The sequence below is a fragment of the Anopheles maculipalpis genome, chromosome 3RL, assembly GCF_943734695.1.
Source record: "Anopheles maculipalpis chromosome 3RL, idAnoMacuDA_375_x, whole genome shotgun sequence".
NCBI lineage: Eukaryota > Metazoa > Arthropoda > Insecta > Diptera > Culicidae > Anopheles > Anopheles maculipalpis.
The window spans coordinates 8677866-8705589 of NC_064872.1; the positions used below are offsets into that span (position 1 = coordinate 8677866).

The 27724-nt window shown below is 41.9% G+C and overlaps 3 protein-coding genes across 3 annotated transcripts in view; 2 read left to right on the top strand and 1 right to left on the bottom strand.

Annotated features, from left to right (window-relative positions):
* LOC126564457 (elongator complex protein 3) overlaps nucleotides 1-27724 on the bottom strand; it is a 244733-nt gene that overhangs the window by 187108 nt on the left and 29901 nt on the right. The window lies entirely within an intron of this gene.
* The window catches only part of LOC126564054 (uncharacterized), a 40627-nt gene continuing 18185 nt past the window's right edge, over nucleotides 5283-27724 (top strand). The window contains exon 1 of the mRNA XM_050220964.1: nucleotides 5283-5335. The gene's annotated coding sequence lies outside the window, so the exon portion shown is untranslated. The remainder of the gene's footprint in view (nucleotides 5336-27724) is intronic.
* Nucleotides 5926-27724, top strand: part of LOC126565509 (thyrostimulin beta-5 subunit) — a 54964-nt gene continuing 33165 nt past the window's right edge. The window contains exon 1 of the mRNA XM_050222693.1: nucleotides 5926-5931. The gene's annotated coding sequence lies outside the window, so the exon portion shown is untranslated. The remainder of the gene's footprint in view (nucleotides 5932-27724) is intronic.

The following is a 27724-nucleotide window of genomic DNA, read 5'->3' on the forward strand; positions in this document are numbered from 1 at the left end:
TCTGAGTATTGTCTGCCTTAGAATGTCCAAAATGATGGATATCTGCATCCGACTCTTTGAATGCAACGTCCGGCTTCCCTCTTCGAGCTCCTTAGTCCATTGAAACCAACTCCATTATGCAAACAATCCATTTGACCGACGATCAGCTTCACTTTCGTTCAAACTTTTGTCCTCTTCTTTAAACTAACTTTAATCCAATTGTTGGCACACTTCCTCCCATTTTGCTAATCTTTTTTTCAACACAAGCTCTTTCCTGTTTTACACAAAGAAGGACCACTTATTCAATTGCTTTTGGAATAAGAAACAGGATTACGGTGAACTTCGCGCACTTCATTTCCATAACTTTGAGTTTCAGTTGCTTTTCGATCTTTAGGGGCTTTTCTTTTCGAAGAGTAGATTTGTGACTGTGCAGGAAAGGTCTTTTAGTGAACTGGCTTTGTTTGTGTCCCTCAGTAACATCATTAACATTGGTCTTTAGCTTCTTCTTTAGGAGTAGCATAACGCCTCTAACCCTAGTGATTCAGTTCCCGCTTAGGGACATTAACTATCCCCTGTCTTTCTATCAGCAAAAGCTTACGCACCCCTTTTGGTACGCTTCGCTTGACAAAGGGAGAGCGAGCGAGAGAAAGAGAGTGATTTATAGTGATACTCCATTTGCCGTTTTCAATTTGCCACCATTTCAATTTGTCCTTCGCTTGTGTAGTTGACATAGATCGGCTTTCTTGTTTGCGGACAAGTGCGAACTGCGGTGTTTGGTGATGGTGACATAATTCCTTTTGCCGTTTTCTCTTTCTTTTCTACTCCCCTTTGCCTGCATGTGATTGCCCAGGCGAAGGCAGAGGACCTCTCCAAAACTTCACTCTTTTAGCTGTGAGGGTTTTTTTTGGGTTAGAATCGTACAGCCGAAAGATGCGTGCCAGTAGAGTACCTTAGGCAGCTTTTTTAGATCTTACCATCAGATTCGCTTATCTGTGACTCACGCTCATTCAAACTGGCAGCTCGGTTCACAATCTCATCTGTCAGCTCGGTGACTGGGCCGGATCACAAGACATGGAGACATGGAGCAAAAAAGAGCCGGGAGTCGTAAAAAATCGTATGTTTCAGTTAGTTAAACTTTATGGCTACGCAGGGAGTGAATATTAAAGTTAATGGTGCTCGGTTTTGTTTACAAGAAGATCCCATTTCCCGAGCGCGCGGTTTTGTGAGTGTGTGTGTGTGTTTGTGTGAGTTTGGAAAATACTGATGCGTGAGAGAAGTACCCGACCTTCTACTTATCCATGAAGCATGAAGCTTCGACCGACCCAGGTCGTGTACATGTGCTGGAACGCTGTGAAGGCCAAGGTGGCTTGGAGTGGTTTCTAGGGAAATTCCGTTTTTACCGTGTGGAGTGATTTTGGCCCCCTCCATTCAATGAATGAACTTGTTTAATGTTATTCACTCTCTAGTCTGCCGAACGTTTGTGCGCTTCTCACTCTTAATTTGTAAATATGTGTGTAGAATATTAAAATTGGTTTCAATTTAGCGCACCATTGCTGTGTACCTCTAGCGTAGATGCTTGATTTCGAATTTTACTTGTAAAATATGCCACTAGATGGCTCTTTACTATAAGAGTTTTAGTAAATTTTAAACATTTAATGTCTTTTTTCATTTCCTATACTCAAAAGCTAAATATATCATTTTTAATTATATTAAATTGTACTGACGATATGACGCAGCTAATTTGCATAAGAATATACTAAGATTTAGAGGGAAAATGGACTTATGTCTCATGCAAATTTCATGATATCTACTAAGAAATCTTTTCCGAACTCTGGTCAGAAGTAATATTTTCTCTCTACCTCGAAGAAAAAAGGACTTGATTTAGATCTAAAGCTTCAAAGCTAAATCAAAGTGCTTCCTTATCTCATTTTAAATACTTTTTGAACTCCAATCGACGCTCCATCGGGCTGCTAATTAATATTTTTCAATGAAACTTTATTTTCAGCAGTGAAAAAAAAGTCAATGATCGTAATTTTACATTCTGTTTTCAATAAGTTCACAAAAAGAAGCCAATCAACTTTCATTTCATTGCCTTTTCAACAGCACAACCATTCCTACCCGCGCATTTATCCTGCAAGTGCTCCGATATTATTCATTATTGATTTTATTTTCTCCATTTATTTCTTCGCTAACCTTGCTCTTTATGACCATGAAGAGCTTCTTCCTGCTGGCGTGATACAAAACCAGAATAAATAAACGGCCTCGAGTTTATCATTTGGATCGAGCAAACGAATCACAAATCATTTGCAGTTTCCGTGCTCGGTTTCTTAAGGTTATAATCCTACGAACGTAGGTTAATCGAAATGTGCCCAAGTTGGGCTCGAGTCGTAGCTTCAAATCAACAAAGCAAACTGCAAACTCCTTGGAATAGAGTGGGACTCTTCATACAACCCTCAGAAATGGCACACCGAAATAACATAAAAACGGGACGGTGGGACAACTTTTATTTTGTAATCTGCAAAACCAACGAATTATCGTGAACCATTTGTTGCTGCGTTGGCGTTGCTTCGCTGGTAAAGGTTGGCCGTAACTTACGCCAACCGATAATTCGGTAGTCGGTGGTTCGGTGTTGTTGAGGAAGTACAAATACACACACTAACCTGACAAAAACAACAAACAGCTAACCTGGTCAATAATTTTTCGCACCGTGCTTTCTCCCGCTCTCTTGTACTGCCTCGAGCCTCCCAAGTCAGTCAGTAGCTTTGTGGATGTCGATCACCGTAAAGCCACACTGCAGGAGGTCCTACCACTGAACTAAAGATTCCTGTGGGCAAACGTGAAACGTGGATTAAGGCACGTAAGGCCAAGCTTCGTACCGTGTTGTTCATCCTGCCCTGGGAAAGCCTTGGCAGGAAAATACTTCCCACAGCGAATGCGAGACGATGATCATCCAGAAGGCGAAAGGCAAAGTTGGGTAAATTGAATATTATAAATTTCACCTGCAGCCGTTTTTCGTTTGCCGATGCCGGCTTCAACAACAGTTGGTGAAGCAGGTGTGGAGTAGAAAAAAAAAAACGGGAACAAAATGAACGTAACAAGGAGAAACATTGGGTAGCGATGAAGAGAAATTAAATTTACTTTGACGTTATTGATTTTTGGGAATTTAATTAATTGCTCACTTACGAAAAGTTGAGCTACGGAACCGCGAACATCCCAGTGTGAACCTTTGAATATTTCTCAAGGACTCATGGTGAAAAAAAGGCTTCCTTCCTCTACGGTATGTGTGTTGAAAGAAAAACAGCATTAAAAACAAGAGACATCCCAACTCCCGGAACACCCGGGCGGGAGTTTGTTGCTCGGTTGACACTTGGAAAAGGTTATGTCACAATGTCAAACGGCTGACATCTTCTAGGAGAAGCAGGGTATAAAGGAAGCTTGGCAAGGTGTAATTAATATTATCGTAAATTACAACGATCCACGAGTGCTCTTAAAATGCTAGTGTGCGTGTGTGTGCATGGTGTCATACGAGCGACGGGCGAAAGGAATTCTTGTCTTGTGTCCCTGCCGGGACTCACACACATCGAACCCATTACTTTAGTGCTCTTTTCGAAGGCCGGTAGGTGATATCGACATCCTATTTCTTTTTTTGCTTTCTCTCACTCATTCCACAGCAAAATGGTTCGTGAAGGACCAGGCGTTAAACCTTCTAAGGTAAAGGGATTGCTACCGGGATTGCCGTTTGATGTGGGTAAAAGTCGTTAAATAAACTGTCAGGTTTCTATACTCCAACCCGGCCTCATCTCTTCACTGCTTTTCGTCTCGTACAAGCCAGCCAGGAGATTCTAGAGACTTCACACACCTAGCAAAAAATACAACGCGCACTCACAACAGTCACGATGAGATTAATCGATTTTGTTGCCGTGATTATGAGCTATCTCTCCGTTCAAGTGGGCTTGCTTACCGGAGGGCGCACGTAACCGGACGGTTAAACGTGCGACTAGCACAACAAGACATCCCGTGTCGAATTCGGCAAGGATAGAAGGGCCCGTAGGGGCACGAAACCCTTCTGAGAGCTCACTGTATCTGTGCGTGTATTAGCCTCGTTTTCATCGCTATGGCTAACCTTACTAACCTGAGGGCAATTCTTTACACCCAGGATGGAGCAACCCGTCAAGCTGGTGGATCTAAGCTCCTTTATCTTACCGAAGACAGCTTCCTGAATGGACAGAAAACTTGCTGGATACAATATTGTGCAGGAAAATCGCGTTGAAAGAAATATAATCTTTCATTGAGCGTATTTTTTCAATAGAAATATCTATCAAAGTCTCCTTTCTGCAAGATTTTTTTTAATAAAAAAAATAATTTAAGAAATCCTTAGAAACCTACCAAAGAAAGACCCCACGAGCAAAGATTGTATTCTAAAAATTCCTTTCCATTCAACGTGAGCACGAATCGAGCATAAAGCAGATGATTTTTCGTTATTGATTTTCTTGCTTCTCCCTTCATATATCAGTAGGTGCCTTAAGTCGGAAGCTCACACAATGGGAACGAAAAGGAAGTGTTAAGGGTGAGCTTCAAGGTTGAGGAGTAGGAATTATGGCTACTCGTTTCTCAACTTTGCTCGATTTTCAACCGACCCGCTCCGTTTGACCGTTTCGAGCAGTGTTGATGGTGTTGTTACCCGGCCCTGAAGGGTATGAGTGGGTTTATTTGGTCAAATGTGTTTACCGCTTCCGCGCTTACCGCTTATCGCCAACCCTTCCCCATGGCCCACTCATCAAATAATCTCGCTTCCGATGCTGAAGCTTCCCATACCGCAAACCGGAAGCGAACCCGAACTATCGTCCATTTTACTTTTGCCTTTATTTTTCTTCACCTGGGGGTTCTTTCTCGTTTTGTTTTTAGTTCTGTTTGCTCAACTATCAGACAGAAAACAATGAAGAACAAATAGCATCAACCTTTCCCTGCGGTGAAGGTAGTCTACCCTTTACGGAGCAACAAACGTATCGAGTGACGTGAACTGATCGTTTGGCTCAGGTTGGCTGGCTTTGACCGTGAAAGTGTAACCTTTTTGAGTGATATTAATGGGTTTACTTAGCCCTTCTTTGTTTCTTTTTTTCCTCTACCGGTAGAGGAAAGAGAATAAGAGAAGGAGAGTGTCGAGGATACTTGTCGAAAGGGCATTGCGGGATAGATTACCTTATAAGCAATCTAATCAACATGCAGCAGCAAGAACATAGCAGAACTCTTTAGCTGAAACGTGCGCCATACTGATATATGTTTTTTATTTTTATTTTCGTTCTCTTTTCCAGGTATGCTCCCGGAGGAATAAACCCATTGCAAGGACTCTAAGGAGGTAGGAATTGTTTAGGCTTCGGAAAAATTAGTTGGAAAGTGTTCGTTTGAGTAACAATTTAGAATCGAGCACACAGCATTCTGGAGTTAAGAGAGGCCTCTTTTGGAATTGTAGCAAACGTAGTCTTCAACCTGTGTTCCTGTATTACATGAATATTTCAAAGAACCTTAATCTACGATTACTAGCCTGATTTTACTGTGCTTAAATCTTTTGTGTATTATGTATAAATTTCTACCAAAGTGGCACCAAAATTATTCAATTTAATACCAATAAATATCGTTAATGAACTAACAAACCAAAGCTTTCGTCTGCCAGTTTGTGGTTTTATGTCTTTAGTCTGAAAAGGAGTTCGAAAAGATTACATTAAGTCTAGAATAAGCAACCGTAACGCCAGACTCTAGGCTGACGTGCAAAGGTGCAGCTCATAAACACGACATGAAATTTCATGAGGCATCACGAAGCTGGACCATTTCCCTTTGCCTGTCGAATATCAGATTACCGAGCTGCGAGACGAGATTTGGCCCTGCTTTTCTACTTTCTCCGCTGTCGGACAAAAAAGTTTCAGTATGCGTAGGGATGCGTGCCTGCGTGCCTGTGTGGTCGTTTATACAGCTTTATGAGCTATTTATTCGCATCGTTTTGTATCGTACGCGATTTCAGCATTCGGGCAAGTGGCAATAAAATGTAATCTTATCAATAAGAGCGCGTTCGTATGCATGGGACCATCAAACACACATCACAAGACAACGCTAATTACAATCAAGCATACGAGTGTGGGTACTACTAACACTATCACGACTTTCTTGTGGTAATTCGATTTTTCTGGTCTTGCTCTGGAAAATATGGCTGCAAGAAACTTCCGAGTGGTCCGATATCCGGCCCGAAAATCAAACCCTGGACGTGACTGCAATGTTGTTCTGTTGTCTGGATCCTAACAAACCATGAATGAGCATGTGATGAGCGAGTCATTAGGAACGAATTATGGTCACTCGACTGTCTTGGAGAACGTTCCTAGGCACTCACACACAAACTGTATGTAGACATGATTAATATTATGCAAGTAGGTGTCGACAACGGTACGGATTGTAATGTTTGTATTTATATTCATGACCAGTTTTCTTATTCGGATTTCATTTTGCGAACAAAATATTGAGCTTTTTTATAACGAAATAAATATTTTACCCACTTAAGCTGATACACACTCAAATTGGTCCTTAAATGTTGCTGCAGAAATAGGGAAGTTATAGTTAAAAATGAAAAAATAAATAAATGTGTCAACTACACCCCATTTTTCCGGTTCCCTGACTGGGGTTGTACAAATATTGAACTAACATTTACAACCCATCCGGACCAAATATGTCCGTCCTAAACATTTGCACAAAAAACACGCTGATAGTACTGTTCAGCATACTTTCCTTTCCCCGGACGCAAAACACAGATACAACAAATCATAAACGACACACAGCGGCACCAAGCGAAGGCGTCGACCGCTTCCAACAAAATCCCTGTTGGGCATCGGCGCATCGCAAACAGGCAGACAAACAACAACGAAAGAAAACGGAAAGAAAACATCATCCCAGCACCACAAACCGATCGCTACCAGCGCTGTCGTAACGGTACCGGAAATAGATAACAAACAATAAAATTGTCAAATGCAATTTACACAAAAGATTTCCTACACTCGAGTGGCAAGCCAGGAAACGTACATGTGGCAGCACAAGACCGTTGCCCGCTCTGCTGGATACGGGTTTTCGGAATCGGAACGTATCTCTGTGACCAAGAAACCGTTCGCTCTCTTTGCCGAACGAACGAATGTGCCACAGATTTCTCCTGCGCTTGCTGATGCATACACAAAACCCAGCTTCTCTTTTGCATTCTAGCCTCGGTGAACTTAGAATTGGGAAGGGAAAAAAAGGAAACGTGTAACTGTACGAATACGACCACTTTTACCAGACAACAGCGAAAACCTTTTATGAGGTTTACCACTTTTCTAGCTCACGTCGTGGCTAAAGTCAGACCCGAACACAACTGGTACCTCTGGCTGTCAAGGATGTGTTGCTTACTACGAGGGTAAAATCGCTGCGACGCTGTTCAAGCAATTGGACAATTCTTGGTCGGTGACTAGAAGCGGATGTGTTTTTTTTTTGAGGACAAGAGAATGGACTTTCAAATAGCCGTAATGATGCCGAGGGATTGTGATATAAGGACAGTGAGCATTTGTTTCGTGTAGACTTACTTAGCGCGAGTGAACTTATTCTTACTATTTTATTTAGTGACGATGGTCGATTGAGCACTATGGAACAGTGTCATTCCCGTGGGAGTTTATATGCGTGGAAAACAGTAGACGACCAGGCGTCTCCATGTGATTGCAGTTGGTTCAGGAGAAAATAAAAAAAAAAAAAAACGCTGGTGGAATTTTTTTTTTGTTTTTCATGAACATCTTCATTCACCTTCATTCACCTTTGTTAATATATTCCAGCAGGTGTATTCTGTCTTTTTATAACTTCATTGACCGCTTTGCCGTATGGTTGTCACAATTTTTTAAATAGAATATGATATTTTAGAGTAAACTTTCTAATCTACAAATTGAATAAAAATGCCGTTAGCTATCAAACTGTCAAGATAATGGTTTTGGGGCCGTAATGAAAAGGCCTAAAATGCTTGAGTCTAATAATTTATTAACATCAAACTTAAAACTAGTTCGACGACCAGGCGCTTCCATCGATTTCAGATTTCTTAAGTTATTAAAAATTATGGCAAAGCTTTAAAATGTATTTGAATCATCTATTTTTACAAATTTTGGAGAGCCATACTTCTCAAATATAAATAAATATTTTTCCAATCATCCAATTGAATAAAGAGGCAAAACAAAACAGCTTCAAAAACTAATTAAACACACTCATTTATTATTTTTATCACTCTTGTAGATGCATTTGGTTCCACACTCTATTCAACTAAGCACCCAACGTACGCATTTACAGCTATCAATAAAAAGCCACTTTATCAAACACTTCATACTGGCCAATGGATCTGTGGCTTTTCCACCCTTGAACGCGCCCATATACAGTGCAAACACCCCTCAACTCAACAAACATTCCACGACACAAGGAAAATATCCCGCGGGATGTAATGAATGCCACGAAGTAAATAATAAAAAAAAACCAACGCGTGTATAAAAAATACAAAATCAATTCCACCACAGCACCACCGGTGGCACATAAACGGTTCACCTTTTTGTTTTGCCTTCTCGCTTGGGGACGCCGATTGATTGGCCACTAACGCAGTAGATTGACGAATATCGATCATTTTTTCACCTCTAAGTCTTGGGAAGGATGAACGTTGGCGGTAAAAGCTGCATTTTATGACCCACCTAACACCCTCCAGAATGCGATAAACGAGAAATGCCGAGAAATGGTTGGAAAATAGCTCCAAAGGGATGGATAATTCTGTTAGTAATGTTCTTTTTGACTCGTGTGAGTAATCGTTGGTTGTGATTGAAGCATTATAAAAAAACCCGTACGCACACACACTCACAGCGCGTCTGCTCATAGACGGCAACGGAACACCATTCCCCAACACGGTACCGTTCGCCGTTGGAGCGGCATTTTGTTTGTGACCTTTTACAAAACAAAAAAGCTGCTAGAAACCCACAAATGTGTACCACAAGCGGTGAGTTTGTTGCGTTTCATCCCGTGCCGATTCACGTTGCGCAGCAAAAAGTAGAAACGGAAATTTATCTTTACAAACACCACAACGACCACGCTCACCGCCATCAACCAACCAACCAACAAAATACCATCCTAACGTGGTAATGAAATTATGTTTTATTGCAACGCCAGAACTCGGTGCTCGGTGCGCCAACGTTCCACCATCCGATCAATGTCGATTTTCATCACTGTTTTTCATTGCCGTTACGAAAAGAGAGTTGACTAGCAGAGAAGAACTTACCAGTTTGATGTGAGAGCTCAGCACAGCAAGGTGCAAAATAATGTTATGAAATTCGCGTATCGTAAAAGGCATGCCTTTCATTCGCTTGTTTCTTTCATTGGAGGAAATAAATTATAACTCTCGCTTTTTTTTTTCGCAACAAAACCGTCAATTTTGGTACCATGTCAATTGTACACGGTGCAAACAGAATAAATAATCAGCATCACATTGAAAGCGCTCGTGGGCCCGCTTCTAGTTCGTGACCGTGAAGTGATTTTCCGGTTGGAAAGTCTTAATGAACTGAACGATTTATTTATTTTACATTGCAAGTGGCAAGGGCAGCACGGGTGAATTTATTGATGTACTTACCTTCTAGGGAAAAAAAAGCACGTATCCACCGCGGGCAGCTATTGCGATGTGGTGTGAAGCATGATCGGTACACTTATTACTGGTTCACGCGTGCCGCATACGCACGAGTAGAGAATAATTCGCTCCAACACGAGCAGGCTGCACGATTAGCTAGACTCAGGGATTGAAAACAAATTGCGCACGGCTAAATGGATGCAAATTTAGCAACTCACTGAACACCAATCGATCACGGATTGATTAAATTATCGTGTTTTGTGTGTATGTACGATATAAGCTGTATACTGAACCCTTTCACTGCTCTTTAGAATCTATTTTAATTCAATAACTTTCACACTGTTTAGCTCATTTACTCATTCAATTAAAGTTTAACACACTTAAAGACGCACAATCTTAGGAACGTTGTCTGAACGACATCCTAAAATTAATTTAAAGCATTCAACTCGAGCCATTTGTTTGTAACCTATCAACTCCTAAACTGCCCTCAGTGTGCTTGCTGCAAGACATGCAATCTAACACCCCCTGTTGGGTGTGCTTAAAGAAGTTAGGTTCGGTCCCGTAATTGAGTTATGCATTGTGTGTGTCCATGCACAAACTAAGCAAGACTGGCATCGAATGACATCTCCTGGGAAAGGCGTAACATTGATACAGAACGCAAATTAAATTCACCTTCAATAGTTGGCATAGCATAGAGCTTTATAGTGAAAACCCTGAATGTATGCAGTTTTTGGGCAAAAGTTAGTATAATGTCTTCTACGGGAGCATGCATTTTAATCTGATTGATTTCACTTAAAAAAAATGGAAATGAACATAGAATGTGATGTCTATCGATCGTTGTTTTTTTTTATTTGCGGACCACTAGGAGCGATGAAAGATCAAGTTTTGAAAAAGAGTGTGGCAGGCTTCACGCTAAGCACAACTGTTCTTAATTGACCCCGTACACAACAAAGCACCTTACACGGGAAGACATTGAAAGGACCATGAGGCCTCTTTGACGGTACGCTATTGTCAAACAAGGTACCTTAAACGGTATGTTTTTTGGTCTTTTGGATGACAAGCCACAAGGTATCTGTCTTGCCAGTAGGAAGATGTGACTTCTTTGACTAGCTTGCCAGTTGAAACACCTCAGACATAGAGATTACTTCGAATTTGAGGTAAATGAGGGATATTCAAACCCGATGTTATGCTTATTTACGAGACATTTCCATTAAAATACATTGAAAATCTTTACAAAAATTTTTCATGCGTCGAAACGCACATAAAAACCCCACCTCAAGTCAGTCATTACAAATCCTTTTGTTCTCAAAATTTCATCTTTTACACTTACACCACTGCTTTCGTACAAAACTCGGCAAAGCTCTTAAGCAACAAAACCACCTCGTTTACATCCTTTCACAAGCGTTTCGGTCGCTCATTTCTCGACCTTCGTTTGCCATCCTGCATGTCGATGTAAGGCATCACACTTACCTGTGTCTATCCTAAGCTATAGCGACGAAACCAGTACCACCGTCCGGGCCAAGTGTCGTGATTAAGTTGGCGAGTCCCCGAACGTCAATCTAATTAATCCGGCACAATTCACTCGCGTCAAATCGAGGTAGAACGAGAGGGACAGAGAGTGAGACTTTGCCCACCGAACGTTATTCCTGGGGCCATAAAATGTGCGCCGCGTTCCTTCAAAACTGCACATAAAGGAAAGCTGTCCCGGGTACGTGCAATGCGCGAAGTCACACTGCTTTGCACTACACGAACATCCTACCTAGAGTTCGTTTTTAACGACGGCGATGATGATGCGCCCGGAAGTGTTCGAGGCAAAAGGGTTTAAGGGGTGAAAAGTTTTTCCCCTTCTCGACTCTAGGGTACGCACGCTGCACATCCAGGAGCCACAGGATGTGTTGTCCTTACCGTTCTCGGGGTGGCATCGAGCGCTAGCGTACTGTAGTACTGTAATATACGTTCGATTTGAGCGAAACAGCAGCATTCCGAGTGCAACAAGGTGGCTCCTGTTTTGAAGTTTGTTGTCGCAGCAAAAGTTAGACCGTTATGTTCCCATCCTTCCAGGACACACATCCGGTTTCTTCTGCTCGTCAGCTTTGTCCCATTATTTGCAGCACTTTAGAAAACCACACGATAATGGTTCACAGTGGTTTAATAGAATTAAGAACTTCTGCACTTCTGGCAGCTACCAGGATTCCGGCACTGGATGTGGATACCGCATCACGTCACAAAACCCCCATCAACTTTCAGCGTTCGATATCCCCGGGAAAGTTGCCGTCAATTCCATTCCTGCAAACCTATAGACGCGGAGCACACCGAGCCATCGAGGGTAGTTCGTGACCGCAGACCGCAAGGATGACACGCTAATGAAAACCATAACAAAACCACAAGAATCAAACCTCGAAACGAGCAGGTTCTGCTCGTGCAGACTTCCAGGGGAGGGAGGTAAACACACACGAAACAGTGTCACTATTCATTTCCCGCTAATCGACAGCAAACAACCAACAAGAAACAAGAACCCCTTGCGGTGACAGACGATGGATTGCACATGCACACATTGGATCGGCGTTGTCATCAGTTGAGACAATATTGTCCCAATTCGTTTTGGGGGTTTTGCACTAGGCAAAGCATCAGACAAAGAGTCCTCAGAAACCTGAGCATTCAATTGTGGTGTCAATTGATTTGATTTGAAGCATTTTATCCTACCGACGTAAATAAATTGATCTCACTGTTCGATTCTTCTTCATAATGATTTGGGAAAGCTCTCCAGCCGCACAATTCTAGGTTAGGTTGTTGGGTATCACTAACACCATTTTGCCTATGGACTCTTGAAAACTGTCGCGAAAACACACTATAAAATCACACAAAAACCGGCCGCCGGCTGTTATTTTCCGGCGGATTATAGCGGAAACGTCTGACGCTTTGGTGGTCACAACTGATATTGATTTTTCTCCCCAGTGGTCTAGCGCCGTCGTTAGCAGAGCAAGAGACGGAGAGAAATAGCTTGTCCCATCCAGCAACACAGCCGGAAGGCCATACGCTGACAAACGGAAGTGACAATTCAATGCACGTGCTAATCCGCCTGATTCACATGGCGGTGGTTTCCGGTACCAAGGTGCGTTCACCAGTGAAATGAATGTCACCGTGCACCGTATTCGGTTCCACACAAGCACACAACAACCGGAGCGAATCGTTTGCCGAATGCGAAATATTATGTTAGGCTATTCAAACCGACCGTGCTCCATCTTGTGCTTTTCTTTCGGCAAGGAAACATCAACCCTACTACCACTACTCGCAGCATCATCGGATACTTGCTCGAGGCTAACCGTCCGAACACGTCATGTTTTTGTTGGTTGAGCGAAACTACAAACAGGCATCCGCGTGGCCGAGGCTGAAGATGCGAACGGTTTTCGGTCGGTAGCAAAAATAATGCCCTGCAACAGTGGTTCACCCACTGCCTCTTCTTTCATCCCTGGGCAGAGCAACCCCGGGAAGAGTCGTCATAAGCTTATGGTTGATTTTGTGTGTTTCATTCTTCGTTCCACTTTTTTTCTTCATGTGAACATGGATTATGTGGTTTTGTATTGTGTTTGAGTTTGGGTTTTATTTCCCCCCCCCCCCCCCCCCCCAAGTTTTGGAGGAGGCAAAGCACCATCGTATGACAGCATCTGTTCAGCCAGGAAATGGTTCTCGCTTTTGCACGGTTGAATGATGCTTGTGGCATTCCGTCAGAACAATTTCACCTTAATAATATACAAAATGTGGAACGAGCGTGCTTATGCTTATGAAATTGTTTTCTGTTTAGCTAGAACCATGCTGCCGGGGCTACAAGAAGGAATCTGAATTGTGAGCGGAGTAGGAAGCGATAAGGCTTTGCTGCAAGCAGTTCACAAATGGATAAATGATATATTTGAAGCTTGTATACTTTGTATTACGATGTTCCACGAAAAACGTTTTGCAATTACCACACTCAGGCTTTGAAAATTTTCTATAATGAAAATAAGAAATACTACAAACTATTACTAAATGGTAACATTATATTATTCAATTATATTATTCGAGGGAGGGCCCGGTGGTATAGGCGTCAGCAGCTCCGGTCTTCAAACGGCAGGACCGGGGATCGAATCCCTTCCGGGCCGTCCCCTCGTAGTGAGGACTGTCTATCCAACTACATGGTATCGGCAAGTCTAGTAAGCCATATGATGGTCGGCGTGACCTTAGAGGTCATTAAAAAGATATTACATACATTCCTCGCTACGGGGACGGTCGGGATGAAATTTGAACGCCGGTCCTGCAGTTTGAAGATCGGCACCGATGTCGCCTACACCACTGAGCCGGCCCTCGTATCCATCTCGTAAAGTCTTTTTAGGCTATACAGTGGAGGCATTGTAGGCCAAGTTGAGATGTATTTAAGCAGGCCGAAATATTGGATTGGCAAACGACAGGGACTAAAGACGGGAGCCAACAAAAATTTAACTGCTAAAAACTAATTTATTTATTAACAACCTCATTTTCACCATTGGAATAATTATAGCATCCGTTACAATCAAACCGTGGTCAATTAATTAATTAATTAACGCTAACAAATACATTTCCCGCATATTTTCCGGAACACTTTACTGACATCCACAAGAATTCAGTTCCAGTTCGTTAACCGTGTGTATTAGTGCGTATCTCATTCGATTGTACCTTCTTGCCGTGGTACGTGCATTCGCTCGGTACTTTAATCTTCTGCACGCTTGCCGGCTTAACCATGAAGCCATTGTTGAAGCGGTCAAGTAGTTACCTCTTTTTTTTTGCACCATTCTTCCTGTTATACGAGAAACAAGCGCCACAATACGCTTTGCAGTGTGCTATGCTACGGGTTTCTCTCTGTTTTGCGTCATAACAGCACAACAGCTGAGCAATGTGAATGCTTTTGTTTTGTGTGTTTTTGTGTTTTTGCCACACACCGACAGGAGTATGATGTATGCTGGAAACAAACATTTATGCTTCTGTATGCGAGCTAGTGCCTTTGTTTGCGATAACGATGAATATCTCGTATGTGAACTAATGTGTTCGGGTTTAATAAACTGTATTTTTAGTTTAGTGGTGAAATTACTATTGGTATAAAGTTGCTTTGAAGAAAGAACGTTAATCTTTTAATGGTGTAGAAAGTAAAAAAAAACTCCAAATAGTTTTTAACGTGGAAAGCGTTCTGAAAAATTGATACGTTACCCAACCCGGTAAGCTTCTACAGTTCCGGAAATACCATCGATCGTCGCCCACATTCACAGAGAGCGTTTGGCCAGCTCGAACGATAAAGCGAAAGTATATTACAAACACAAACGCTTTACCGAAAAGGTAGAAGATTGAACGGTTCTCCGGTTCCTTCTGCTTTCCAATCCGATTTAAAGTTTATCCAGCACTAAGCAGCATAAGAATGCATTAGAAAACTGTACCATGGTTTGACATTTTAAGCAGGTTTTAGAGAGAGAAAATAAAAATCAAAAACAAAACACAAAATCAATGCCATCCATCACAGTGAAGTGCGTTCGATGTCGCACGAACGATGGAGATGGAGTGCTTCTCAATCATAAAAATTTATTTCTTTTTACTTGGCGTCCCATTTTCCATTAAAGCTTTCCCATTTGGTTCGTCTCTTTGTGTGTATTTTTATTTTCACCGTTTGGTCCAATAAATATCGGAACCTGATGCTGTACGTCAGCTCAAAAATCACTTCAGCTGATCGAATGCTTCGAATAAAGGCAAAGTAAAAACAACATGAAAACTCGATCCAACCGTCCCGTAAAGCCTCTTAATGTTATGAGCTTAAAAACCGCCATCCTGCCAAATTCAGTCAACCGAGCAAATTCTCGGGATGCTTTTCAGGAAAAGTAAAAACTCTTATCTTTCGCTCCTTTCCCGATTGGTTCCAAACCCCCACTCTTTCCTTCTCTGCTGGAAGTCGGCAAACCAGACTGGTGAGACAAATTTATTTTTTGCGCTTTCTGATTTTTGTTTTATTTCGTCACAATTTACCGTAAATGGATAAACATCGATTGCGCCGGCTAACACGCCAGTAAACGCGATACCCGAACTACAGTCAATATTTGACTAGGCGAGCGTGCCAATATTGATCGAATTGTTTACCGTACAGTGAAAACTGTTTACAGTACCCAGCACCAGACCAGCCAGACCGAAGCTGACTTGGATTGACGCGATTGAGTGACTGACTGACTGACGGACGGGGGCCAGACTGTCGCAATGATCGGATGTGTGTGTGTGTGTGAGTGTGTCCTTCATGCAGAGAAAACCCCGAAGAGAGATCGCGTTTCGTTATCTAAGTGGAATCCCGGCTACCGAGGCCAAGTTTCATCCTAATCCCATCTGCATCGGTGAAAGTGCCTGAGGTCTCACGGGTTTTCAAGTGATTAAATAAGGTCCCGAGGTGAAGTTGTGATCTTTTTACGTTGGTTTTGCGGATAATTCAATCAGTTTTTTACTGTGAAATAATCAAACAGCGAATATGAAAGCTTTGCTTGAAGCTTGTTTGCTTAATCTGTGTAGGACCTGTAGGGCCTATGGAGAATTCACATAGAAAATTGAAAATTTATACCAAAACCAGTCAAATATGTGAGTAATTTTCGAGCAGATTTTTTCCCTTAAATAATATCTATGGAAACCTCGACTGGTTGGCAAATAAATTCAACGGCCAATCGATAAAACACAAATCTAACAATTATTTATGGATATTATTTGAGGTATTATTGGATACCTCAAAATTGGACCTCGTATCTACCGGAAATTTTATATATTACACTTAATATCCACCAGGCTGTTATATCACGTACCATAAAGGTTGAAATAGTATTTTATAGCTAGTACTGTTAATTACTTTTAAGAAATTTAAAATTCAACTGATCTTTGTAATAAAATTGGATATAAAAAAAATTCTTCAGGAACTATAAACTCCAGTGGCACTAAATCCTGGGACACTTTTGTTAACGTGATAAACTGACTCATCGAAAAATTATACCATCGTTTAATTCAAATGCATTCGTCTAATGTCATAGCCACAATCATGATCACAATTTCATGCTTAAACTTCCAGCTGACCTGACCAACCGACGTCCAGTAGACTAGCCCAAAATATCCACTTATCTAATAGTGTCCACTCAGACACGGCAGAGCGGATAAAAAATTAATGATGCCCCCCTTAAATTCGTTCTCATCGTTGAAACTGCAGCCCCAAAACTACGCCACAGTGGTGCTCACCACTTTTGGGATTTACTTCAACACACAGTTTCGCCGTTTTTTGTTATTCAAGCGAATGAGACAGAGTTTTGTGACAAACGAGCCCCACATTCTTTGTTGACCTTGTCCGGTTCTTGTTGTTAACCCATGCCAAATAAAAAAAAAAACGGAGTGTGTGCTGAACAAGATAACATTGCTCCTCGGGATGTTTTCGAGCACATAGTGTGGCTGGCTGTGTGCTTTCGGTTTGAAACACACCCCAAACTCGAATCACCCAATGGGGTCAGTTACACTGTAAAGGACGCACGATTCACAAAGGTTTTTCTTTGTGTTCAAACAAATATATATTTTAGAACTCTCTTGTTCCTTTTTTTTACTGGCAAATCCCTAATTCATTGTCCTTTGTTGATGGATACAACCGCTGACAAACCCTTTTGTCCCTTCCATCAACCCAAATTAAACCGACGCAACAACAATATAATCGAGTAAATTGAAATGAAATCATACGCTCAACGTTGAGCAATGACGTTTGGACGACATCCGATCGACGGATGGAAGGAAAAACGAGAGATACAAATAATCACGCCAATAAGGACTCTACTCAATCAAATCGTTTCATTGCAATCCGGGGTACAATGGAGCAAATAAAAAAAGCACAAGCAACAAAAATCATTCACCAAAATCGACGAAAAATCAAACAACGATAAAAATCGACATCGTAAGTATTGCGGTCGGATAGCACACCGTCGTCATCCGTCCGTAGACGCACAAACGATGAAGAAATAAAATTTATCGATTTTTGATTTCGCATCGTCTTTATCCAGTGGCGTTGGAGTGTAAGTCAAATGTTGCGTTTTCATTCATGGTGGGCTCATTTTTAAAATCGTTTTTCGTAGCGATCGTAACTGCTCACGCGACGCAGCGGCCCTATACAAGCAGTGTCGCGTCTCAAAACGTTTTCCTTGTCAAGCTTCACAGACATAGAGCTGTTGGTTGTTGTTGTTCTTAATAGAGTTATAGCAAGCCCAACAATCAACGGGCTCGGTTTTTTGGACGATGGTAAATTTTATGGACATTGTTCGGAAGCTTGTTTTTACGATCGTACATCATCCGTTCCCGTGCAAGGAAGACACGGCGCTCCAACATTGTTTCTGACGGCGAAGGCGAAAAACCCTGCCCAGTCGTACCAAAGCCCAACGAACGGAAGCAAACGGATAGCCCCGAACGGGCAGAATGAAACCCGACACGTGCGAAATAGCCCATAAAACAAGTCCTTGTTCGATTTCTGTCCAACCGCGAACTTCCTCCCTGATGCGCCGCACGGAAGTGGAGGACGTGTTTTTATACATCCGGCCCTCGTTTCTGTCCTTTCCTATCTTCGGCACTGTCAAAGATATTATATTACATGCTGTACCTACAATCTTGTCCTGTACGACGCGATTGACAGCAAAAGATCGTAATCGGGTTTGCCTGGTCTCCTGTGCTCCTTCGAGAGGCGTGAGTAAATACACCGTACAAGGGTTGATAATGTTCTGGCCTAGTTTTTGAATCCATGTACAAGCACCACGCCACTAGGGTTGTATTTTACTATCCTACGGGCGTGTTATTTATTTCCGAGTACGACGACAAGTACAAGCGGTGATCAAATCGTCATTCAGTGTGATAAGATGACATGAATCTGTGTTCCGTGTCGTAACACTGGTTCGTGTTTGGGGCAATTTATGAAAATGGAGGGTTAAAACTTCGAGCAACAGATGTAAAATGAATGGTAGTTTGAGTATAAAAAATAGGTCTAAAGCATGTAGCACGCACACGATGTTCTGGATGTCTTTTTTAAAATGTTTCATTTTGAATACTTTCATTAAAACACAATAATACGAGCAAACAAATTGCGTGACATTCTGCTGTTTGTAATGATAATTGAATCTTTTCTTCGGTCATGGTAACTAATTTGGCTGAATGCATGCAACCTGTTGAACAGAACGCCCAATGGCATGCAATCCGCTTGACAAAAGATGTGTTTTTATTCACTCAGACAAACGTGGAAAATCATTTCCGTGATAATGTAAGGATTGTACAACATAAAAATCTCTATTACTGATCCACCTTTTTGCAGTTACTTCTATTCTCTTTCCCTGTTTGTCCCTTTAAGAAAATCCCAATCTTCTTACCTTATTATTAATCAACTATAGTCACTTCATTGACTTTGTAGTCGATACTGAATTCAACCGTATGACATCGACCACCGTAAAAGTTTCGTTTAACGGACGGCCCCAAAAACTGAATAAAAGCCTAAGTGAACGTTTTGCTAGCACAGCTAGAATGTTGATAGAACTCCGCTGCGTTACTTCTTTATTTCTTGGAAATATGCAGCCTTAAATTGACCTTTTAACTGACGCTTGCCGAATCTTTCCTGATGAGCAAGCAAGTAAGTTTTTAACTCACTTGCATTTCACCATGTAACTATATTGACTTCTAAAAATCAACTTACATTGCCTTAACCTTAAACGGGTTGGGATCATTTTGCTCATCAAAAGTCAAAACGGGAAAATTGGAATTATGCTGAGCTTGACAACTAATGAACGCATTAAATCGACAGCTAAAAAGCAGTTCAACAACAACATAAATGTCACCATCGATCCGAAATTAAGCACCATAAAAGCTTCCCTTTCATCTCTCGAAGTTCTTTAAAACATTTTTATCTACCGCTCACCATACTACTGCAAATCGATAAAACTGGCGCGAACAGCTCTGGCTCCCGAACACTGCCGCAACGATTTAATTACAACTCTTCACTTCACAAGTAACAAGTCTCACGGACTTTCTCGTCTTCACGTGCTCCCTCGTCGGCAGTAGTGCTTCAAATTTGACGGCCCAAAATAAATTATGTACTCACTTGGTTTTGTGATCAATCTATCTATCCTCACGATTTTAACACCATTTGTCAGCGGCGTAAACAGGCGCGCCTCCTAGGGTGCGCAAAATATCTTCACCGGAAGTACGCTAAGGAAGATTGATTTCTTCAAACTTCTCCCACCCCTTTTTCTATCGGCTATGGTCCATAAGCCATGGTCCATGCTGCTGGTGGTGGTGGTGGTGGTGGTGGTTTGACATTCGGTCGTTAATTTTATCCACAGCGCATCAGCCAGCGATACTTCTTCATCGTTTGACGTTTTGCCGTCGTTCGGGTATCCCCGGTGGTCGGATAAATTTCTCGAGTGATGACAAGCGCCAACGAGATGCCAGGGTTCCTACCCTCTTTCCCCTCCCTCCTTTCTACTGCCACAGTGTAACGCGGGCGTTAATAAGCTCTCAATTTATTCCACGGTGTCGAAAGCATCATCGTGCATATTAATTCACTCACTTTGGACCAACTGAAGGGCTTCTCCCGGTTTTTGCTAGAGGTTTCTGACCAGGGCAGCGAGAGGGAGTGAATGGCTTTTAATCCCTACTTGACAACTCACAATGTCCAGACGAACCGACCGGCCAGGCTCGCCCGCCAATGGTGGAATGCACGTGCGGCATTTTGATGCGAACCAGATGGGATGGTCGTACCGGTTGTGGACTTGAACCTTTTTAGGGGAGCGAGAGAGAGCAGTACGATGTATAAATAGCAGAGGCCAATTAGATGACCTCGCGAGTTGACACGCGCTTCCGTTTCGAATTGAAGCGAATTCTCGAACCACCTGACATGAGACATCGATCTCAATTACGAGCGCCCTCTTACTTGCGTGCGTGATCGTGTAATTGAGCAGGTAGTTGTGAGGAGGATTAAAACTGCTTGTTGCAATATTGATCTAATCAATTAGCTTTCAAACGTTACTCGGGAGGTACGAAATAAAGACTCACAATCCATTAAGCAACGCCCTCGAATAGATGGACAGGTTGAAAGGAAGGAGCTTAGTGTTCGTTTGAATGAACACTAATAAATAATGGCTACTTATGAGCATAGAATTTTAAACTTCAACTTAAATATCTCCTTAGTTTGAATTATTTTTTTCATAAAATAAAAACAGAAAAATCCAAAGAATGTTACAATTCAAATCAAGAAAATAAAGAAAAGTCTGATGCCCATTAGGGAAGTTCTGACATTTGATCCCTTACGAACCCAAAGTGTCATGAAGTTTTTAGCACGAATAATGTAAATTAGTACGTGAGAAGAAAGCCAAACGTCTGAACTAAACGAAGTTCAAACGTGTTGATTAATGTGTGCTTTTCCTCAGAACTTTTCTACAAGAAGGCGTAAAGATACGGTTGATGTTCTGCGAACCTTTGTTTTGTGTCATTCTTAACGCATTTTTTTTTCTTACACCTCACGCTACATTTCATCAACTTGCCCAACAAGTTCGGCAGTCAGTTAATCATCCCACGTTACTACTTACTCTATTTTCTCGACTCAATCGTGACGGTTTGATTATTTGATGTAGCCGAGATGCTTCTGGCCCCGAGCCAATACGAAGCAATGGCGGTCTGGAATGTGAAGTGTACCAGCCTGCAACTGGGCCATCAACACACTTCAAAACGCACACAAAGGGAGCATTAAGGGAGCATGGGTTTTGTATGCATCCTGCAGCACAATTGCAGCCACTCACCACAGCAGCCGGTACTGCCCGCCCGTAAACGTTGAAATGCTCTCCAGCTTAGTGAAACGGCCTTTACGGCTCTCGCCAACAAGTGCCTTGTACGATTGAACCCGACCGCCATTCATATTCATCGCTTTAATAATTGGTAGGCGTACGATTATGACTGGCTGGTACCTGATGCTACACGCTTGGCAAGATGCAGTTAAGAAAATAAACCAGCCCAGCAGTGTGCATTCCGGGCGACCTGCAGATATTACTGTTTGCGTAAATAGATTGTGTTTTCTTTACGGGTTCAAAGTGTGTGTGTAATGATTGTTCTTAATGAAATTTTATTCCTCCTTTAAAAATAATATTAAACTAGAATAGCTTTCCAGAGGAAAGTTTCGAATGGAAAATGAATTCTACCAAAAATATAGAGTAAAAGTACATCATCAAGGAACTCATCTTATCCATTACTAAGCATCAATTTGATTACGAACTCACTCAACCATCCATGTAAGGCACCTTCGGCATTCATCATTAGTGCTTTCTTTCAATCTCGCCAACGAACACTCCAACTAACGAACTATCAACCGCACGGTGCGTGGCCACAACCACACTGGATGATGCAATCAGCAGACCTTGATCAAGCCTGGTTCACCAAGCCTACCTCAAGCTTTGCCACACTCGGTTCTGATTCCCACAGAAACTTTCTCCTAGCGTCGATTCCTAACCTCGCCAACCGCCACACAGTTTGGAGTGTTCGGACTCGTTTGCATTCAACCTTCCTAAGCATGAATACGCTTTTCGAGTGGCATTAGCTGACAAGTTTGCCCCCCTGTCAAAGAGACCGAAACCACTTGACGTGCCTTGAAGAACAGAAGAAGAAGGCTTAGCCGGTCTTGGCCGGGTGTTTGAAGTTCGCTTTCAAGACTTCTGTGTCGACTGATTGTAACACGGCTACCGGGGACAATCATGGCGCTCTAGCTATTGGAAAGTGATAAGTCTCTTGGTGAGTCTTTGTTTGCATCCTGAAGCATTAAGCCTAATCCTCAATGCATGTGGATCGGTGTAGTATTTACATGTACGATGTCAACTCTTATCACGTGTTTGTCACTCGCTCGTAGATAATAAGTTTGTTTGGATACTTCTGCGTTACCGTTAAAGTGCAATGTTTTGCATTATATCCCTGCGTCAACCATGTAACCCAATCCTGATATTTTCGAATTTATTTCTAGCTCTAATGAAGTCAAGGAAATATTTCTTTAAAAATATTTGCATACCAAAATGAAGCAAGAAACCGTGGCAACAGCTTTAATACAAATAAACATAATAAAAAATTACCTTCACATCAGTTGCCAATTTTCATTACATTTTACCAAAGTTTCCAACGGCCGTTCCTGATGGATGGTACATAAAAGAAAATCTTCTGGGAAACCACCAGCTTGCCATGGATACACGCAACGAGAACTGAACAGAACGCCTACCAAAGCAACGGCACCGAACAGGTGTGCAGAGAAATAAAGAAATTAAATGAAACATTATGAACTCCACAGGCATGGCGCACAGGCGAACCAGCAGAACACAGCGGAGCAGTACAAGAAATGATAATGAAAGTTTTATGCTACAGAGAGCGAAATAATCTAATTCGCTGCCCAGAACCAGCGCGAGTCAACCAGGTAGAGTGCGGCAAGGACGAACACTTTCTTCAAAGCGGAGACAATATTTGGCAGATTCGGACCGAAAACCGCCCAAACCAGGACCGGAGCGTACCGATTCCTGCCGAAGGTAGTAATAAAAATGGCTCACTAAGTGTGCGCATAAAATAGAATTCGCTGTGGAATTTGGGTGGGAAGCGGGAGGCTTTAATAAGAGATGGGAAGGCAAAGGGAGGACGAGAAGTAGGGACACAAAAAATACGCGGACGAAGAGCATTTGAAAAAGGGAAAATGTATAATTTTCCATTACACATCAACTGGATGAAAGGCCACACGTACTGTCATGGCCGTCGCAACAGAGCTGAGTCGCCTTGTCTGGACCAAAGTGATAAGATCATAAACATTTCCATCCACCCAAGAGGATGCATGTAATTTTAACGACCGAGTAAGAGTGTCTTTGTGTGTGTGTATGTCCCACTGTGTCACACGGTTTTATGCTGCATACAAAACGGCTGCTGCCGTTTCTCCCTCCTCACATGTATGCGTGCCAACCATACAAAGTACTTGCTGATGGTGTTTTGCTTAAGAGTATCGTTTTTGTTTTTTTGTTTTCTCGTCGTTTTCGACTCGGGTTAAGAGCTAATGATATGCAAAAAAAAGAAAGGTTCACTTTAGAGAAGATGAAATTTGTTGGTAATGTTACCTCCCGCGGTGTCCCCAAGGTGGTAAAAATTGCAAAAAGCAAGGTCAATACGCTGACAGCAGCTTTCAACAGGCGTGGTGGACACGTACCGTGCATACGAAGGCCTTAAAAATCTCATATGCGTTAAGTGTATGAGATCACATCCATGGGTGAAGAGATGGCGCTCGGTTATATGATATTTATGGGTGCCATTTTGTTGCCATTCCCATAAAGGTAGACTAACTTGAAGTTTAAGTAGATGATTGACGGCGTAAATATATGTAAAACGATATAATTTTAACTGTCAAACGTTTTGTTTAGATATACAACAGAGGGCTCTACTAGTGACAGAGAATTCGAGTAGTTACTAAAGAAAATTTGATTGCTGAAAAAATTACATAAACCCTTGAAATAAAGGTAAATCTCTGACTTCGACAGGAAAGAACTAGTTGAACTAGTTGTAGCCATTTTTATATAAGGATAAAGATACTAAAATGTTCATTGTAATTGTAAAACTAAGCATTACTCTGATATGCAAAAGATGGCGCCACCAGTAGTATCCGTAGTAGAAAGAGCAACCGAGCTGCTAATCCATTTTTGATATATTCATAAGACTTCCTACTTAAAATATAATTAAGTAAATGCTGAACATAACTATTCAGCATATTCTTGCACATTTAAATTAAAGTTTGCCCCAAACTCCTCCCGACACTCGACACCATTAATTTCGTAGCAATCAGACTTGAAAACAAGACCGATTCCGCTCTACCGGGACAGCTCCAATTTCACTACCAGCAATGATGCCCACTTTTAAACTTTCATGATAAATTATGCATCTCGACAACGGCAGCAAAGCAGTGTCCGGTAAATGGGTAAAATTTCATTTCAAAAACTAAAATAGCATCGCCCATACCGAACTTTGTTCCGAAAACTTGAATCTCACTTCAGAAACTACTTTGTTGCTCGCACCATTTTGCCACATCACAGCACCACGCTCGGAAGTGCCTGTTTTGTGTACAAACAGTGAACAGGTAATCGTCCCCCACTCGTTTCCCCTGGGGCATGGGGGGTTTTTCTCGCCAACTATTGAATTCAATATAAAGCAAGAGAATATGAAGCATACAACAAAAAATGACAGCTCGTCTCAAAAAGTTTTTCCTGGACCAAACGAAAAAACAAAACGGGTCACTGCAAAAGGAACGAAAGGATGAAATGTTTCATATATCACTTCAGCACCACCAAGGGATGAACAGATGAAGAAGAAATGATCCAGGCAGGCGAAAAAAACAAACGAAAAAAGGTGAAAGCTCCGGGAAACTGAGCCTGAAGTACACCGGCACACCATTTGCGTTTCGGAATGAGTTGAAATTGAAAACTCTTCCATCGGGTTTAAAATCCAGTGCAGTGCGAAAACCCTTTTCAAGTTGCACCAGCTGAGCGGAAAGTGCATTGAAAAGTGGTTCGACTGTGAAGAGAATTTGCAATACGGGGGAAAACCCGTAAAAACCTGAAACACCACACGACAAAGAAATAACGCCCGAATCAGGTAGGTGTGTGTGTGTGTGTGTTTTCCCAACTGGTCACCTTTTGTTGATACGCGTGATCCATTTCTTTTTCCGGAAAACCAAAATTTTCCCACTCTATACAAGAGACCGCCACCAAACAAAAAAGGGTGAGGTTAATTAACATTTCAGCTAGCCAATCGGGTTCCACGAAGTCGTAAAAGGATTTCCAACAGATCTCGCATTCGCATTTGAGCCCGTTCCAGTGTTCTGCCGCGAAATTGACCGTACGCAGGCACTCTAAAGAGCTAGGGTTCGTTTTTTTGAGTAGTACGGTGCAGCAAAAGTGATGAAAATTGAAGAAGGATAATTGGAAATGTTTTCATTTTTAATTAATCGTCCTGTTCCCGGTTCAGCTTTTCGCACCGAGCAGTAGTGGCGAGTTGTGTAAATTAAATCGCACGAACGCACTGAAAAATACAACTGCGAGCTCAACGGTGGATAAAAGTGTTTAAAGTGCAAGCATTGAAACACCAAAAACCCCGATCAATTCCATACTCTGTGTGTCGATGAAAATCTGTGGAATTTACGTCGCCCTGGAAATTACAACCTTCGAACGACGAACAGAGTTCCAGTAATAAAATTAGCAAGATCTGGAAGGTTTTATTTTTTGTTTGCTGCCGTTTTAAACTAAAGCATAAATTAAAAGCCAGATCAATGGAAGCTTTACACACTGAGCACTGGAAGCCTGAGCGAGAAGCAGCAAGAAAGCAATGAGATGCAAAAGCGAACGAATTTATTCCACCACACTAATTCCTTTCATTCGTGCGATTTGCATTAGTTGGTTTGTTTTGCTTGCCAATCGACGACAGCGCGAAGGATAAGCAACATCCGGCCAATCTGGGATGAAAAACGGGCCCAATGTACGACTATTAGCAGGATGGAAGGAAACTCTCTCCGCTCCCTGCCCCTTTCGCACTCCATATCCTTCTCATTTGCATCGTCGGAGCATCCGAGCATCCGAATGAATAGCCACTGATTAGTTGCACCGTCTGTTTGGAGCCTGCAAAACCGAAAACGCGAACACGCGCGTACTCACAGGGTAGTTAGTCGAATTTTCGATTCATATCCGCATCCGGTAATTGGAAATCGATTTTACATTTGCCAATTGGATATATGCTGTTTGCCCAAACCCCAGGCATTGGAAGAATGGATGCGCCTCCGGTTCGCTGCGTAGATGCCCACGCCCAGAGCCAGAATGCCGTTTGCCAGAAGGATTGCGTTTGTGTGCCTGGATCGATTTGCATCAATTTCCGTTTTGTACTCTACTAGCTAATATGGTTGCTGTTCCGTTGATGAGGAAATGGGGGTGGGATGGATGGGAAGAGAACGCGGGAGGATTGACCTGAACTGCTATATTGTAAACATGTTACCGGGAGAGGCGTGCTTCATGCAACAGGCACAATGATTCACGCAATGACGAGATCGTGCGTAATCATTGGAAGATTACGAAATTGACTTCAGAGCGGGAGCTCTCCAAGGATTGTGGACCAGCTGCGTTTGATTTCTTGGAATTCAAATTAGAAATTAGAAATGATTTCAGTAAAGTGTCTCTCAAATAATTTCCTGAGAATATTTCCACTTTATCCTAAGGTAATTTATGACTAATTAATATTGAAGTTTTATCTCATTTAACGGATTCTAAACTTTGTATAATATGTAGAAACAAATTCAGACCATGCACATGCAGTTACGAACGATGAAGAACATAAGTTCAACCAGTTTTTGGAATGAATTTTTTATGTTTAGTTGCAGAAAAACTGATAACTCTGCCAATCAAGTCTGACTTGAATATTAGAATTCTGCCGATCCAAAATCCAACAATTTTGTGTCGAGTACCTGCTCTGCCAGAGACCCAAGTATGTAGGAGTTCTCTAGCTAGACGCCAAATAAGTGTTCTGCAGCATGCAAGGTCCTGCGAAATGGAGCTCTTAAGCCATGGAACGTTGCCGCTTAGCAGTTATGAACCTAGTGTATTGATGGGGTGTTGCTGAGCAGGTGTTGTCGAAGTTCCCTCTGGAATCTAGACAAGATGAAGAAGGCAGTAATTTTATTTGTAATTTAGGATAACCAAATCGTAAATTAAACAGATTTAGAGTCAACATTTAATTTTTCAACAAGTTTTCAATATTCCAAGAAAATAATTTTTTGAAAATATTTTTCTTAAGAATAAATAAAAATAGATTAAAAAACCAATTTTCAATGCCTTCACAATAGTTTACAAACTGCTCAAAGTATCCTTCATTACTTTAAATCATCTTAAAACTCTTCGTTCTACCAGTCTCGCCTCAATTCATCAACGAGCTGTAAGTTTTGCTCCTCTCCCAAAGCATCTTTACCAAAACTTCTATCAATGCAGTTTCTCCCAAATTTTCACATCAGCAACACAAATTTCCAAGCAA